General features: G+C 40.9%; 1 long non-coding RNA gene across 1 annotated transcript; it reads left to right on the top strand.

Moving 5' to 3' along the window:
* Positions 1-17,326: 17,326 nt before the first annotated feature.
* Positions 17,327-18,137, top strand: LOC308396098. Its single transcript, XR_013971510.1, has 3 exons — positions 17,327-17,586; positions 17,732-17,863; positions 18,006-18,137. It is a non-coding gene; the product is annotated as an uncharacterized lncRNA (long non-coding RNA).
* Positions 18,138-18,563: the final 426 nt, after the last annotated feature.

Genomic DNA, 18,563 nt, shown 5'->3' with positions numbered 1-18,563 from the left:
AACTTTGAAAGTAAGTTATTTTTTACAAGGAAGTGTTTAAGAAGTGTTAGAAATCATAGTTAAATGTTCACGGTGAGTTGTTTTTTTATACAGAACTACGTGAACTTCTTTTTAATGTTGGCATTAATTGTACATTCATATATTAAATGAATGTTACATTTGGTTTGTAAGCTGAATTAAATGGTTTTTCCTCACTCTGGGTCGGACATCGCATAAAAAAATTGAATAAGATTCACCGGCCACCACTGACAAACTTCAAAACACTGATTAAGTTTTAACGGACTGCAATTCAAAATTGCAAAATGTTTTTGTGTATCGTGTAAAAGCTCCACTAAGGACCAGAGTTGCTGCAGCGCATCAGTCTCGTGCTCTGTGATGGCTTGGTCACATTAGATGACCACCAGCTTGTGACCTGGAAAAATCAGCGGTGACAAGGTCACCCAAACATCGAGCACGCAACATCCTCATCATCTGGGCAACCACTTTAGATTGAAAGGTGACTGCGGAGGCAACCTGTCTCCAAAGATTCGCAGCCCACCACAGTTTGCGGAGGAATTTTTAAATTTCTGTTTTATCTCTCTGAGGTTAGAGCTCAACTCTGAATGTAAGGAGTTAATGTGCATTGCTGTGTATGCAGATAGCTGCTCATTTGAGATTCATCACAGTCAACTGATCACAAACATGTTGCACATTAATAAGGTCAAATTCCCAATTTGACCTTATTAATTTACAGACTAATAGCAGACTAACTCTGTCTTGATGCATCGAGGACAGTAACTGGTCCCCATCTATGCATAACCATTACAAAGGCAAGAAACCTGCAAGTTCATTGCACATGGTCGCAGTCTCAAATCACTAAGTTCCCTTGTGGTGGTATAAAATGATGTAATGATCCATCAGTATTAAAAATATCTAAGCTGTAGCCTGACTAATGTATGCTATGTCTAGTTTTTCATCCTTTAACAGATCTTTACTGGCACACGCTCATAAGATGGGATATGCCTATTTCTGGCAACATGTGCGTATTTATTGCATCTTGAAGTAGATGCAGGATATGTAGGTACACAGAGTTTAGCCCTTAGGAAAACTGTCAGAGGATATGTGCATGTGTAGAATTTTAATCCCGTCTGGCAGTGAAATGAATTATTCATTCAACAAATTTTATTTACAAAAATCCATCTTTCTCTCTGACTCCTAATTATCTCTGACTCTCATAGTGGCATTAATATGATTCTGATGGCTTGACTCGTAGAATAATGCGGTACATCCTTACATAAACCTTTTGCATTAAACAACTGGACAAGGCTTATTTGTTTATTCATTTAGTATCCTCGCTATGAACCAACAGCTTCTCAAAATATTGAATTATGCAATCCCAGAGAGCCATTTTATGGATGTAAATGTGAATGCTTTTATGGTTATGTATACGTAACTCAATATTACTCAAAATGAACAGCGGCTAACTGATTACTTGTTTTATGGCATGTGAAATTAGTTTGTTTTTAAATGGTGATTTTGTGTTTTTCATGTACAGCATTAACGGACCAAAGTATTGAACCACACATCTGAATTCAGGTGTTTTCAGCCCAGTTGCCACTGATGTTTAAATCAAGCACATGGCCAGCCTGCCTGTACAAACATATGTGAAAGAATTTTAAACGAGCTCTCCGAGTTTGAGCGTGGTACTGTGATAGCATGGAAACTTTGTCAGTTTTTAAAATTTCATCCCTCCTAGATATCCCACAATCAGCTGTTAGATATATTATTGCAAAGGTGAAGGCTTTAGGACTTAGACCGTGCCAGGTTACAGAGCAGTGCGTAAAAGTCGCCAACACTCATTAACATCAGCACAAAAACTGTGCGCCGGGAGCTTCATGGCTTTGGCTTCTATGACCAACTGGCTGGTGTAATGTGTGGCCCAGTACTTTGGTCTATATAGAGAACGTCCAACATCATGTATGAAGACTGCCTAAAAATCATGTTCTATTTTACAGCTGCTTATGAGAAATGCCTAGAAACTGTTTTCATACTGACACAAAACAGATTACATTAATAGGAGATCATTAAAAGGTGTGACTCTTATTATTTAGTTATTGTTATCCTGTAGTTATTCTTACCTACAGACTCAGTTCACTTTTGCTCTCTTTTGTCTAATGGTGCATTTTAATCATTTTTAGGATATTTATTCTGTTTTTACTTTTTAACAGCTAACTGGCATCAAGAATATAAACACATTACTTGAGTACAGGCAAATTCTCACTTTGTATTGATTTTAAAATCTCACTGATCATACATCTTTCATCTGAAGCACATTAAGGGCTTATTAACCTGTTACATAGGGCAGGGCGTATACAGGGCGATCTGCTGGTTATCCCAAAGTTTCTGCTAGTAGACAAAGGTCAGCAGGTGCTTGCTGTCAGAGCTGCCAAACTGTGGCACAGTCCGACCTTTGAGGTCAAAAAGGGAACTTCTTTACTGTCTTTTAAATCTCTTCTTAAAACATTTTTATGGAAAAGCTTTCATGGATGTTTAAAAGGTAGCAATGTTCTTTTATTTTTCATTATTTGCCTTTCTGTTTTTTTCCAGGAGTTTTTTTAAAGCTTATAAATTTCTTCCTGTGAAGCAGTTCCTAACTTTGTTAAATATTAGTATTATTTACCTAACCATTTTAATTTGAAATGGGACTTTATAGCCTAATTCCCAGCATACAGTCTTTTGCATCGCCTTTAGTGTGCACTGTACTTAATAAAGTCCTGCTGAAGAGTCAATTAGAGCAAAGCTGGTGTATGAGTGATATTAGGTCTGTGATTTATTCACTGTCAACGATCTGTCGCAGACCCACTGGGGAGGAAACAAGAAGAAGAAAGGTAACACAGGAGGAGGATGACATCAGTTTGGCACTGGCTAACGCACCTCCACCAGCTTAGGCGCACAATAAGGAATGAGAGAATAGTAATGAACAGATGTAAATCCATGCACCTGCACTGGACTAACTGAGTGAGTCACCTGGTATAAGCTTCATTCTGCGCATTAGAAATAGTGCATGAGTGAGGGATATTTTGTGCTCCGAAATGCAGCTGAACGTGTGAGAGTGTGAAATTCTTGAAGATGTAATCTCAATTATACACTTTTTTTTTTAAGTGGATAAACAACCAATTAGTCACAGAGCGACGACGAAAGGTGAAACCATGCAAGCAACTGTGGTGGAAAATACAAAAACAGCCATCACCTGCAGATGAAAGTTCATGCAGAATACATTTCCACCAGCTTCATGCAGACTTCCGAATGTACACAAACGCATGCACACTCTTGCTCCGTCAGCTGTGCTCTTGCACACGTATTTAGGGTACACACCTTCTTTTCATGCATGTGCATACGCTCACTTGCAAAGAAGAAGTGAGTGCTTTATTAATTCACTACTCACCTAATTAACTCTTTTCTGTAACACATAATTTATAGACTGTAGTGGAGATGTTTTACAGAGGAGCAGAGTTGAGACACAAAAGCAAAGACAGAGCAAAACGAGCGGTCCTTCATATTCCTTCATGACGACATCCCACTCTCAGAACAATCAAGAAAGAGGGATTCATTAAGCCTCTTTATCAGTCCATAAGAAGGGGGTGGGCGGTGAGACTAAAGTAGCTGGTGTGGGCCTATGCTAGTAGGCAAAATTTTTCACCTTACGGTTGAGTGCACAGGCAATTTTCAGTTAAATGTCCATGTGTATATGGGCTAATTGAGAATAGACTAGCAGTGGTAACGCTTTAAAGCAGCTCTCCCAAAAAAGGTGTGGCGGTGAGAAGTAGAGACGTAGCGTCAAACAAAACACAGAGGGAAAGGGGACAAATGTGACAGAGGAAAAGAGGAAGGTAGTGATGAAATGGCACGTGAAGTTCTACCTATTTTAATCTGTCTATCAGTCTGTCTCTATCTAAAGACCTGCTGTCTATTACACCTTAAATCCACAGCGAGGAATTACCCGCTGAATCCACTGATCAACATCCAGCTAATGGTAACCGGTCTCTGTTGGCCCGAAAGGGAGTGAGAATGAAAGCGGGGAATAAAAGAAAATGGAGAGATTTGGGTAAAAGAGGGAGGAAAACTGAAAACATGCTGAAGAGGGAAGATTGTGTGTCTGTGTGCGTTGGTGTGTGTGTGTGTGTGTGTGGGATGGGAAGGGGCAGGGAGGCAGTAAAAGTACTAATGGCTGCTGATGGACTGGCAGAATCAAAATAAGCACAAAATCAAGCATGAAATGGGATACACTATTAATGACTTGAGATGGCCATTAGCGCCAAACTTTGAATGCAGCTCAGCAGATCATGTGAAAAGAATATCATTCCTTTTAGGACAAATATCCCAAACTTTGCCAAAATTCGGCTGTCAAAGTCAATAAAATTACACCAGTGAGACTGCAAACTCATTTTTTTCCATTTCAAATGTGTTACAAATGTGTTACTAAACAAATAAATATATATAAAGATTTGTTTATTATTAAATCATGACATGTGTACAGATAAAAAAAAAAAGATTTCTCAAAGACAACAATTAAAAATGGGCGCACTTGGCCATGATGATGAGGACAGATGAGGAGAAGGATGCGAGACCAGACCGATGTCGACTCACTGAACGCTCATCCTTTAGGCGTAGTTTAGTGTGCGAGTGCATGTGTGTGTTAATGTGTGTTTTATGTATACGTAAAGCACACACAAATACACACAGACAGACAGATAGACAGACACTAAACGATATTGAACCTACCTAGAGTAACAATTAAGAATCCCGCAAGAGTGTGATGCAAAAGAAATGGGTGTGGAGGGGACCAAAAGAGAAGGAAAAGGGGGGGAAAAATAGTCATTCATGAGGAGTTTTTTAGTTGTCTTTGAAAAAAAAATCATCCAAGATCATTAATCATCAGACTTTAGACACAGAAAGAGGCGTAGGATGGGGTATGATGACCTGACGAGCAGCATTTTGATGTGAAATGCAAAGGAGGGAATGACAGGAATGATATGGTTTGGTGAAAAGAGAAGAAGGAAGAGTGAAGAGGGAGAAAGAAAGGGCAAAAAAAATTGGAAAAACAAAATTCCCTTCTTTCCCCTCTATCTCACTCATAAATATAAGAAATTGTACACCAGGTAGATGGAGAAATAGATGAGGAGGCAAATGACGGAGAGAGAGACTATATGAAAAGATGAAGCACCTCCCAGCACTGCGATGAGGAATAAGAAAAATATAAAACGAAAGAAAAAATTGAATACTCCAAAGCCTTCCGTTTTTGCTCTGTTTAGTGAGGCGAGGAGGGGGCTTTCAGTTATATCCCCCCCTCTCTCTCTCTCTGCAACTGGTCAGTCTTCTTTTATCTTCTGTCCTCCTCAAAGCAAGACGCTACCTTCCCTTCAGATGAGCGGTAACCCTTTGCCAACACAGCTGTTGGACATGGCACTCAGGCTGGCTGCATGGTTGGGTGCTGCTACGCAGAGATACAGAGTGTGGAGCCGAAACACACCTCTGGCTGGCGTAGAGCGGCGAGCGCAACTCAAACTGCGCTCGCTCTCCTCCCCCTCCTTCCAAGAGAGCGAGAGAAAGAGAGAGCGATGTGGAGGTGGGTCCTTCTGTAGGGTTGTGAATTAGAGATATGCTACAGTGAAGCCAGGCTGCTGCAACAATTGTCAAGAAAATTGTTTCCAATACAGAAAGCAATGGCTCCCTCTGTTGTTGCTCTGTTTTAATTGGAGATTAGACTCGGCAGCATCTGAGGGAGACAGCGGAACGAGCTGAAAGAACAGTGCCACACTGCGAAACGATACCCCATTACAAGTAAAACACCTGCATTTCAAAGTACATTAGGACTGCTAATTATGCTTTTTACAAAAAAGTAAAAATCTAAAGTTCTGCAAAGCCGAAAGTCACAACTTAAAACTGTATTAAACTCTATTTTGGCATTAAGACTAGTTTACTGTTATTTAATAGATAGATAGATAGATAGATAGATAGATAGATAGATAGATAGATAGATAGATAGATAGATAGATAGATAGATAGATAGATAGATAGATAGATAGATAGATAGATAGATAGATAGATAGATAGATAGCAGGAAAATGTGAAAAAGAGAGAGCTCCATTTTCTTTGACTTAAAACAGGAATGTGTCAAGAGTTAAAGTGGGATTCAGTGGGGGGGGGGGGGGGGGGGGGGGGGTTCTTAATGTACAGACTGTGATCAGCTGACCTCTTGCTCTTTACAAATTTACACACCTGACTCAACCAGGTGTCAGCAGATGTTTCATGAGTTGTCCTGGCTGATTTCCATCCTCTGCACTGAGGGTACACTGTTTATACTAACTAGACAGTCACTGTGCACCAGTCCCACACTTGTTCTTTACTTTAAATCCATCACAGTACAGCAATCTAACCTGTTAATCCTGCACTAATCTGCAGAGGATTTTCACGCTTTTAATGATTTTGATCCATAACACAGTCAACCTCAGCTTGTTTAGCCATTTCACACAATATGAAAACAGATTATCTCACATGTAAACTTTAAATTTCCAGTTTGTCAAATCTCACTGAGCAGTCCTTACCTTTGCATCTAACCTCTCTTCTTCCTCTCCCCATCTTTCTCCATCTCTGAGTGAAGTTGGCTCTTTCTTTTCTCTCCCTGTGAAATACAGCAGCTGGACGTTAAGCTAGCAACAAACTGCACACAAACAGTTCGCGTGTTTGTTGATGTTTGTTGAGTTGAAAGAAACGTAGCGTTTGAAATGACCTGCCACTTAAAAAACGTCGCTCCAAACAACAGTTCTGACAGACAAAATAAACAAAACAAAAACCTTGCTTCCTTCATGCTCGCTACTTTTCATAGGGCTATCTACATGCTGAAGTACCGCTACCAAAACTTGTGGATACGTGCAGTCCTTGTGATCGTGGTGTTGTAGTGACTAAAGTAGTTATTTTAGCACACATTAAGCTGGGCAAACACTGCGATTTTTTTCAGTCGCGTTATTGCTTCTGCTCAAACTGTACGATTGACTCGCAGGGGTTAGAAGTTCGTAGGTCACGATGCAGGGTCTCAACTGAAACAAATTGTACGCGAAAACAAAAAAATTTACAGTTTCAATTCATTGTTTTTCACTATCATTTTTTTCTCAGTTTCAATACAAGATTTTTCAGTACATTTATTTCAGTTACAATATTTTTTCTCGGTTTCATTTCAAGGTGGCATCGTTCTGATCCCATAGAGCGACAGATTTTCTGTTATAACCTTCATTTTTATGGACGCACGGTGTGAGCACTCGGGTCGCATCAGAGCATCGGGCCGTATAGTGTGAGACCCTGTTGAGCTAGTTAATAGGTATGCCCTCGTTGTCATCTGTTGTGATTTTATTTTGAAAGGATGCTTCCTGTTATGCTGCAGAGTGCACGCGAGAGTTCAATAATAAAAACTAAGTGTTGTTCCGGTGAAAAGCCGATGCCCCACGTGTGATTATTCCTCCGTCTAGACAATATAAGTATCTTCAATATTCATGCAGATTCCGCTGGAAGACCCGTCTCTGCTAACAGGTTATGGGCCCAGGAAAACATTGAAGCTACGCCAGGGGAAAGTTTACCACCAGAAAAGTCGCAAAGTACAGCGTGTTCGGTGAGGGCTAGCGTGCTAAGTTAGCACCATGAATAAGCGTGCTGGTGAACCCAGTGGCCGATGGGCAAGGTTGGTTTTTGACGGAGATGAGAAGAATTATGAACTGTGGGAGACAAAATTTTTGGGACATCTTAGATTACAAGGTCTAAAAGACACAATATTGAAAAGTGATGAGGACGACGAAGATAAGAATGCCCAGGCCTATGCAGAGTTAATACAGTTCCTGGATGATAAGAGTTTATCGCTCGTGATGAGAGAAGCTGCCGATGATGGACGCGAGGCACTGAAAATTTTAAGAGACTATTATGCAGGAAAAGGTAAACCAAGAATTATCAGCCTTTATACCGAACTGACTTCTCTGAAGAAAGCAAGCAGTGAGAGCGTCACTGAGTACATCATACGCGCAGAGACATTTATTACAGCCCTGAGAAATGCTGGAGAGACACTTAGTGATGGTCTGCTTGTAGCGATGGTGTTAAAAGGTTTACCAGAAACATTTAAACCTTTTTCCGTTCACATTACGCAAAGTGAATCAGAAATCAAGTTTGCGGAATTTAAAACGAAACTCCGCAGCTATGAGGACACTGAGAAAATGCGCTTAATGGAACAAGAGGATAACATCATGAAGGCGAGAGTGCAACCCAGCGTGAGACCCGCAGCAGCTGCTAATGACCACAGGAGAGACATGTCAGACATAGTCTGTTTTAAGTGTGGCCAACGGGGACACAAGGCCAGAGCATGCCGCTACAGACAGTGGTGCGGTCACTGTAGGAGCAACACCCATCGAGAGTCGACTTGCAGGAGACGACAACGGAATGATGAAGCACGCACAGCCTCGGAGGAGGGCGACAACGCAGAGAGCGACGACACCTATGTCTTCCGGATGAGCGATGACTACGCGGCACCTCAACAGCCACAAGACATCAGGACCAAAGGCCTAATGGTGGATACTGGCGCAACATCACACATCCTGAATGATAAAACAGCGTTCAAGAAATTTAATGACGACTTCCAGCCGGGAACGCACTGTGTGGAATTAGCTGATGGCACCAGGTGTAAAGGAGTGGCTGAAGGCAGAGGAGATGCAGAGGTGTGCTTGATTGACAGCAGAGGGAGACAGTGTAAAACAACACTGAAAGACGCCCTATGCATTCCCTCATTTCCACAGAATATCTTCTCTGTGAGAGCGGCCACCACGAACGGAGCCACTATCATCTTTAAGAAAGGAAGGAACGTCCTTCAACACAGAGACGGTACAAAGTTTCACATCCATGAGCACAACAGACTTTATTACCTTGAGACTGTAAGTGAGTACGATGATAAGTGTAATAATTGTTTTGATGTGCAGACATGGCATGAAATTTTGGGACATTGCAATCATAGTGACATTCTGAAGCTACAAAATGTGGTTGAAGGTATGAAAATCAAAGGGAAAACTGACAAAGAAAGTTTGAACTGTGAGGTGTGTATTCAGGGAAAATTTGTCCAGACTAGGAATAGAAACCCTGACAGGAGAGCTGAGAAACCTCTCGAGCTGGTACATACGGATCTAGCAGGGCCGATAGATCCAGAATCACGAGATGGACACAGATATGCATTATTGTTTACCGATGACTTTTCTGGTGCAGTATTTGTATATTTTCTCAAAAACAAAAGTGAAACAATGCAAGCAACTGAAATCTTTTTGGCCGATACAGCCCCACTCGGGAAGGTAAAGTGTATCAGGTCAGACAACGGCACAGAGTTCATGGCAAAGAGTTACCAGGTATTGTTAAACAAACATGGAATAAGACATGAAACTTCAGCCCCATATTCCCCTCACCAGAATGGTACAGCAGAACGTGGCTGGAGAACACTTTTTGATATGGGGAGGTGCATGCTTATTGAGAGTGCCATACCAAAGGAATTATGGACGTATGCAGTTCAAACAGCGGCTATCGTGAGAAACAGATGCTTTAACAACCGGACAGGGCAGACACCTTACTTTTTGCTGACTGGGCGGAAGCCCAATCTATCCAGAATGCGAAAGTTTGGGTGTGAGTGTTATGCTTACAAGCAAAACAAGGGTAAGCTGGATTCTAAGTGTACAAAAGGGATTTTTGTAGGCTACGACAAAAACAGTCCAGCATACAAGGTTTATTTCCCAGACAGCGCCAAAGTGCAAAAGTTTAGGCTGGTTAAGTTTGTAACCAAACACAATGAGGAAAAGCAAACACAAACTGATACGACATCTGAGGATGAAGACATACAGGTGAGGGAGAGACCAAACGTGAACAGGGAAAGCCCCAGTACCAGTTCACAGGAACCAGATACTGACAACCAACCAGAAGTGAACAGTCAGATGCCACTTAGTGATGAGACTGAAAACTCCAGAAGGTATCCTTCTAGAACAAGAAAGAAACCAGATTATCTAAATGAATATGAGTCAGGAGAAGACATTGATGATCAAGTGCTGACTAACATAGACTACTGTTACAGACTGATAAGTAACTCACCCGTGACATTCAGTGAAGCTGCAAGGTCACCCAACTCTAGAGAGTGGAAAGCAGCTATGGATGAAGAAATGCAATCCTTAAAAGAGAACAACACCTTTACCCTAACAATCTTACCTGAGGGAAAGAAAGCAGTGGGGGGTAGATGGGTATATGTGAAGAAAAACAGTGGTGATGGATCAGAAAAATATAAAGCACGGTACGTAGCTAAAGGTTACAACCAGTGTTTTGGGATAGACTATGATGAAACTTTTTCTCCGACTGCTAACCTGACAAGCATAAGAGTATTGATGCAGTGTGCAATACAAGAAAACCTGATTTTGCATCAGATGGATGTAAAAACCACATACTTGCATGCACCAATAGATTTTGAAGTGTATGTTGAGCAGCCAGAAGGCTATGAAGTAAAAGGAAAAACAGATGAGAAACTGGTCTACAAGCTGGAAAAGTCACTTTATGGGCTTAAACAGTCAGGCCGAAACTGGAACAGGACATTACATGACTATTTGATAGAGAACGGTTTCATGCAGAGTCCTGTAGATCATTGTGTTTACACAAGGAAAACAGGAAAAGAAAAAGTGATCATGATCATATGGGTTGATGATATTATTATTGCAGCCAGTGATGAAAGGGTTTTGAAAACTGTGAAGGAAATGCTAACTGCAAGATTCAAAATGAAAGATATGGGGAAACTCAAACATTTTCTTGGTATTGATTTTGAGCAAACCCAAGATTGTGTAAAAATGTTACAAGAGAGATATGTAGAAAACATACTGGAAAGATTTCAAATGCAAGACTGTAAACCAAGATCAACTCCTTGTGAACAAAGGTTGAACTACAATGATGATGCTGAGAAAATGAACAATGTCAGAATGTACAGAGAGGCAGTAGGTAGCCTTATTTACTTGACCTCTTGCACACGACCAGATTTGAGTTTTGTTGTAAGTAAGCTGTCACAGCACTTCAAAGAACCAGCTGTGGAACATTGGACTACTGTGAAACATGTTCTAAGGTACCTGAAACAATCAAAAGACAAGACATTGTGCTACAGGAAAAGTGACAAAGATTTGAGAGTACAAGGTCACAGTGACTCAGACTGGGCTGCGGATGTGACTGACAGGAGGAGTACTACAGGTTACTGCGTAAGCCTGAATGAAGGAGGTACTTTGGTGTCATGGCGAACAAAGAAGCAGCCAACTGTTGCCTTGTCAACTTGTGAAGCAGAGTACATAGCTTTGGCAGCAACAACACAAGAATGTTTGTACTTGACACAACTGTTGCAAAGCATGTATGAGCATCAAAAGAGACCGCCAAAGATTTTTGAGGACAATCAAGGGACTATTGCATTGGCAAAGAATCCTGTTAACAGACAGAGGTGTAAGCATATCGATATCAAATATCATTTTGTGAGATCAACAGTTAATGCTGGAAATTTGATATTGGAGTATTGTCCGACAGGTCTGATGGTGGCCGATGTTATGACAAAGCCAGCAACAAAGGGGAAGTTATTGAAGTTTGAGAAATATATGTTTGGAGTGTAAACAAATAGTAAAGAAAAACTGTTTCTTTTGGAATGCATGTAAAGCTGACAACGTGAGTGCAAGTGGGGGTGTTGAGCTAGTTAATAGGTATGCCCTCGTTGTCATCTGTTGTGATTTTATTTTGAAAGGATGCTTCCTGTTATGCTGCAGAGTGCACGCGAGAGTTCAATAATAAAAACTAAGTGTTGTTCCGGTGAAAAGCCGATGCCCCACGTGTGATTATTCCTCCGTCTAGACAATATAAGTATCTTCAATATTCATGCAGATTCCGCTGGAAGACCCGTCTCTGCTAACAGACCCTGCATCGTTACCTACCAATTTCTAACCCCTGCGAGTCAATCGTACAGTTTGAGCAGAAGCTGAATAACGCGACTGAAAAAAATCGCACAGTGTTTGCCCAGCTTTACTCTGTGAATGTATTGCCTGACTTTTCTGTTGTTAGCTGAAGTGGCAACTTGTGCTCTTCTACGCATGTTGGTTGTAACGAGTGGTTATGACTAATGGCATCAACAAGGCATTTTCATAAGTGAGCTAGTGGATATTCTCTGTTAACACTATGACAATAGAGATTAAACAATAGAGATCATTTCTGAAATACTCAGACCAAGCTGTCTGCCACCAGCAACCATGCCACAATCAAAGTTACAAAATTACCTCTCCTACTTATTCTAATGCTCATCAGTTTGAACTTCAGCAGGCTGTCCTGACCCTGTCTACATGCTTAAGTTTGTGTCATCTGATTGCATTAAGCAGTTAAGCAGTTAACCAGGCGTACCTAATAAAGTGAGAGGTGAGTGTATATTTGACAGTGTGTTCTGTGTTCCTGTGCTTGTACATTCACCCCCATAAAAGCTCAGTAAAGGCCCAAATAAAATGCTAATGGAAATTCTTTGCTTACACACAGTAGGCTGCAGCTTTTTTTCAATTATTGGGTTATCTACTGTATTCGATGTGTGTTCACTTTTTATATTACAGCTCAATTATTTACATAAGAAATATGCACGCAATCAGCCTGTGAAATAGAATTTACACTTATTTACACTCATCAGTATATAAAAAAGTTACATTTTGCTTGAAGTCTTTATATACACTCAGCTTATTGTACTAAATATGAGTGGTAGAACTGGGAATTTTGAGTATTAGTTACATATATGTTAGGATTACTGTTGCAGTGTGAAACTAAGTTTTTCTAATTGTGAAAATATAACTTACATAGGTTTGTTGTTATGATTTTGTAGTTTTTCTTCTTCTTTTTCTTAAATTCATTTACTCTTTCCATCGCTGACTTGTGTTAATTCAATAGACAAACAGGTATGATTCTGTACCTTCTCTTTGGTGCAGAAAGTGTGTTATTTACAGTTTCATTCCGTGGGAAATATAAAGCAGTAGATTATGTGAGAGACCTCTAGTGGTAGTTTGTATAGGTGCATGTATGATTCGCCTAACAACACAGAAAATGGAGCTTTCTAACATGTGGGGGTTTTTTTTGTTTTTTGTTTTTTTGACACTGATAGTTTTGTCACATCTAACATGTGGTTTTAATTCAAAACAAGCATTTTTTTTTACTTTATTTATTTTTTTTTATTCTTTGTGCCTGAACTAAATATGTAATAAAATCAAACAGAAAGGCATCCCGCTTATGTGGCGTGTTGCCACAGAAACCTGCCAGCTTGTGAATGAAGCTGCCTACAGGTAAAGTTTATGGGAATGTGTGCTTGAAAAAGGGTATCCAACAACTCCTGTAGTTCGTATTACTGCATCAGCATGATTCTTACGGTGCCTCGTCACTTGTCCATGTGGGTCAAAGACTGTATTTAAATGATGGATGTAGCCACAGAGCTATCACCCACTTGTGTTGTGCTAAACATTTTGAATCCTTAACATTAGTGCCAAAAAGTTCATTTTTTTCTTCCATAGCCAGCCTCAATAGCCCGACATTGAACTGTCAGAGCCCCCACTCTTGATCGCCGTACAACAAATATTGTACTAAATGCCATACAGCACCTCCTTCAGGAGGTGGGCCCATGTCATCTCTTTGGTCTCCATCGGCCCAGCCACCAGGCATGTTCCCTCAACTTCCCTCCCCAGGCTTGCCTCCAGGGTGCATCCCTGGTAACGATATCCCAGGCAGGGTGGAAGTGTCCCTTGATATCTTCTCTCTCAGAGGGATTAAATGTTCCAGGCATGTCTTAGTGTGAGGAGCCCCCGGGGCAGATGCAGGATATGTTGGAGAGATTACATCTTGCGGTTGGCCTGGTGATGGATGGATGTTTGGAGCCAGATTTGGAAGACAGTATGGATAAAATACATAAAATACACCATTATCAGAGAACTTACTTACTGTAGGAAGCTGCAATAAGGAACTGTGGATTACTGCTAATTTCATTAAAAAAAAATTGTTTTCAGTTCTTGTTGCAACTAGTTATTATGTTTAGGGAGCATTTTTTTTTTCCACATAAGACCAGGTCGGTTTGTATAACTTTTTTCCTTTGATAAATGAAGTAATTATTTAAAAATTGTATCTTGAATTTACTTAGGTTATCTTTGTGTAATATTTAAATATGAAACATGTAAGTGTGACAAATATCCCAAAAAGACAAAAATAAAGAAAGACTGAAACTTCATGATGGCAGTAACAGGATCCACAATATTTTCCATGTATCTGTGAGACATAAAATTCCACTAAAGTAATCTTTTAGCATTGTGTCGTGCATTATGATGAGAGATTAGAGCACCAGTCTCATGATTTTTCTTCTCTGTCTTTTGTGTGTTCTTCTGATATGTTGTTGGTGTGTGGACTGTGTGGATTTGCTGTTTAGCTGTAGCATATTAAAATAAAATACACAATATAACAAAACATTATCTGCAGCAAACCTCGATTGTGATTAGGAGAGCAGACCATGATGCACAAAACAAAGAATAATACAGTTTGGTGAGTTACCAGTTGTTAGAATTGTAGCCATGACAGCAATAGCTGTATTGGCAGTACTTGATTTTGAAGGCTCCAGGGCTCCCCTCTGTGGCAACTGAAAGTACTGCAGGTCAGCAACGAACAGTGGCCACAAACTTGACTTTTCGTTTCATATCATTACTTATTGTAGCTAGGATTAAATAATATCACAGCAAAACCTGTCAACTGCAATGATAACCACAGACATTAGTGTGGAGGTCGCAGCATTAATGTGCAGTTCTTACGCTCATGTTAACAGTAGCTCACATGCTTAATTTAGAAAAAAAAAAAACACTGAGCTGAATAAAACCATAATAATTCAAGAATCCGGAAAGATCCACCTTTAAGTCTCTGTGTCTTCTCTTTTTGTCATTACAGAGCTGTTGAATCAAAGAAGTTTATATGTAAGATCATTTTCTTTTAGGCCAGTTTACCTCTTTTACTTATCGTGCAATGTTTTTTTCTGTCAATGGAAACTTAAAGTTTCCATTAGGCATCTGCTTACTCTAATGCCACTGATGTATGCGTTTACCTACTGTTTTCTCTGCACTGTGGATTATGCTTTAATGCTTTTATCCTCTCCCTCCCTGCACTTTTCTGCAGTATCAGTGGCGCCAGCAATGTGTGGTCCAGAGTTGTGGTGGCTACTGGATCTGCTCAGTGTTTATTGTCTGTTGTTTTTACAGTGCTCAGTTTTCCTCACTCTGCAGTCTGTTGAGGTAAATTGCTGCCAGAGGTTTTTTTTTCCTTTCTTTTTGGTAAGTGCTTCCTAAATGGGAAATGTTGGGTTGTCTATGTGAAACTTTAAGGTCTCTGTTGAAGTCAAATAATCAAAATGTATGGCACTTCAGAATGTTTTTAACCCAAACTGACCAGATGTTATTTATAATATAAGAGAATATAAAATGAATTTCACTTCAGTGCTTAATGTGATGTGTTCATCTTTTCAATTCTCACTAGAAAGGCACAAAGGAAACACTAAGATATACAAAGCAGCTCAGCTACTGAAAGCCTTGGTCTGACTGTGGCCACATTAAAGCAGCAGTCCCCAACCTTTTTTGCGCCACGGACCGGTTTATGTCCAACAATATTTTCACGCACCAACTTTTACGGTATTGCCGATAAATACAACAAAATAAAACCAGTACCAGTACCAAAAAAAGAAGATTTATTCTAGCGCTGTCAGTGTTAATCTCGTTAAAATGATGTTAACGCCATAACCACATTAACGCTGCAAATCTCCGTTAGCAAGTTAGTGCAGATCGCCCCGTGCGTGGGGGGTGTAAACTGAGACCTTTTGCACATACAATAATAACAAACCATGGTTTAGTCCAAATCTGGGGAAGCAGTGCCAGACCAAGGAGGAGGCCTACAGCAGCGGGAACCGGGCCCTGTACAAGCAGGCCACAAACAAGCTGAGCAAGGAGATCAGGGTCGCTAAGAGGAGTTACAATGAGAAGTTAAAAAAAAAACTACTTCTCAGCCAATGACCCTGCTTCAGTTTGGAGAGACCTGCAGCACATTCTAGTAACAGGAGTCCATCCCCCCTCTGTGAAGAGGATCCTCAATTGACTGACGACCTTAACACCTTCTACTGCAGATGTGAAAGACAACTATTCACACCTCCCTTATGCTCACCCTCACATCCACACAAAAAGAATCAGCAGCCCTCACTCCCTCCCCTCTGACCCCCTGCTTACATTAAAGATCTGTGAAGAGGATGTTTGTCTGCTCTGTCAGAGACGGAACACCGGGGTTCCAGGACAGTTTGCCCCCCTTGTATCTGAGACTCTGTGCTGACCTATTGCCCCCTCCCCCCATCATCTCCACCATCATCCTGCCGCCATGATGTCTGTTGTCATTAAGTCCTTTGAAAGACTAGTGTTAACCATACTTGCCAACCTCAGAATTAGTGAGACATTCAAAAGGGCTGTTGTGGGGGGGGGGGGTAAATACATTTTACAGTGTTTATTTATCGCATAAAACGTTAAATGTCACCGTTGTAAACAACGTCCCGAGGGATTAATAAAGTTAAATTAATTTAATATAATCGAATAACTTTAATCTCAGCCAAACCGAGTTACTCACGAACAAATAAAACACTGAAAAAGCCAAACAATAACATTTTTAAGTTGTCAAAGTGACTTATATATCATGTTTAACCCGAGTAGCGAAAGACCGCGGGGGTTTGAAAACGATGTGTCGGGAGTTTGGTGTTCTCGCCGGCTCAGATATTTGAAGTTTACACAGCTACATTCTCACCTGAAAATATGTTAAAAGTTTATTTTGCGACCCTGAAAGAATAATAAGAGGAATATTAAAACTAAGTAGCTGCCGCCATTGTTGGAAACTGGAATTGGCAGGGCCGCGCTATGAATTCTGCGATATGGCTTTTCAATTTTGTTGTCCGGGTGGAAAATCGGGAGAAATTCGGGAGAATGGTGGCTCCGGGAGATTATCGGGAGGGGCACTGAAATCGGCAGGGAGGCATGTATGGTGTTAACACTCCTGAAAGACATCAAAGAAATCCTGCTCGAACCCCTGCAGTTTGCCTACTGGCCAAACAGGTGAACCAAGGATGCAGTCGACTGCTCCAAAGACGCTCCAAGCGTGATGTCACGGGAGGGGGCGTGGTCAGGATTTTTGGTTGAGGCGCCATATTTCTGGGTCAAAAAAAGCGCTAGCGAAAGAGGAGCGAAAGCACACGGAGAACATTAGCTATGGTTCGTACTTGCTGTGTAATCGGTTGTAACGTTAGTTCGCGCGACCGGCAAAGGAACAAGCCTGAAAACGGTTTATCTTTTCATTCTTTCCCCACCTGGAAGCAACATGAGGGAGCTCATGTTGCTGATGTAACCAAACGACGGCGTCTAGCCTGGATAGCAGCTGTGAGAAGACCTGATATCAAGTTCTCTTCCATCTCCAAACATCTGTTGGTGTGCTCCAGACATTTTCAGTCCGGTAAGTTCTAAATATGTACAAATCAAGCTTTATAGCCTATTAGTTTTAATGTTGATGCGCTCAGAGGTCAAACATCCTACTGAGTAAATTCGCAGACATACTTTCTATGTATAGATACGCTAATATTATTTTTGCGTAATTGTAGGTAAACCAGCCTATGTAATGGATGAGACAAATCCTGACTGGGTTCCAACGCTCCATATGGGGCACTCCGAAATCCTAACATCTAATTCTGACCGTCACAGACGGCGAACGCAACAAAGAGCGGCAGTCGGAGGTAAAGAACACCACCACCCCATCCTAAAATTAAAAAAAGTGCTCTCACTGTCCGGCAATCATCACATAGCGTTTTAATTAATCATGCGCCCTTATTTGGAATACTGCTGAACATTTCCCTTTTGTGTGTGTACTCTTTGTAGCTGACAGGCTTTCATAAAGGAGTAGTAGAGTGTGAAGGTGAGGCCTGTGCAGCAGTTACACATGAAGAGCAGCTCAAGTTGGACAGACAGAAGACCAACACCATAGTCACCTTGCCAAGGAGGCTGTGGGCCAGAGTTGTGTTGGACAAGTGGAGGCCGAGTTAGCAACTGCAAATGTAGAAAATCTTGATCTGACAGTAAGACACACAGAGGCTACAAGACAGACGAAGGATTGTGTGTGCTGTGAACAGAGCAGAGCAGAAGTAAACCGGCTGTTGGAGGAGAACAGGAAGCTTCAATCACAACTGAAAAAGACAGAGCTGAATGAACATTTTTTTAAAGGATGACACGGAAAAAGTAAGATATTACACTGGACTACCTTGTTTTGCAATTTTACTGGCCGTGTTTGACAATGTAAAAGCTTTCCTGCCAGCGTCACAGAAACTGTCGCATTTCCAAATGCTATTACTCACACTCATGCGTCTCAGACTTGATCTTCCTGTCCAGCATCTTTGTGATCTATTCAATGTTTCCCACAAAACTCTGTCTTCTGTCTTT

Source organism: Rhamphochromis sp. 'chilingali' (genome assembly GCF_963969265.1).
Source record: "Rhamphochromis sp. 'chilingali' genome assembly, chromosome: 4".
Taxonomy (NCBI): domain Eukaryota; kingdom Metazoa; phylum Chordata; class Actinopteri; order Cichliformes; family Cichlidae; genus Rhamphochromis; species Rhamphochromis sp. 'chilingali'.
The sequence above is the reverse complement of the archived record's forward strand: the minus strand, read 5'-3'. Positions and strand labels throughout refer to the sequence as shown.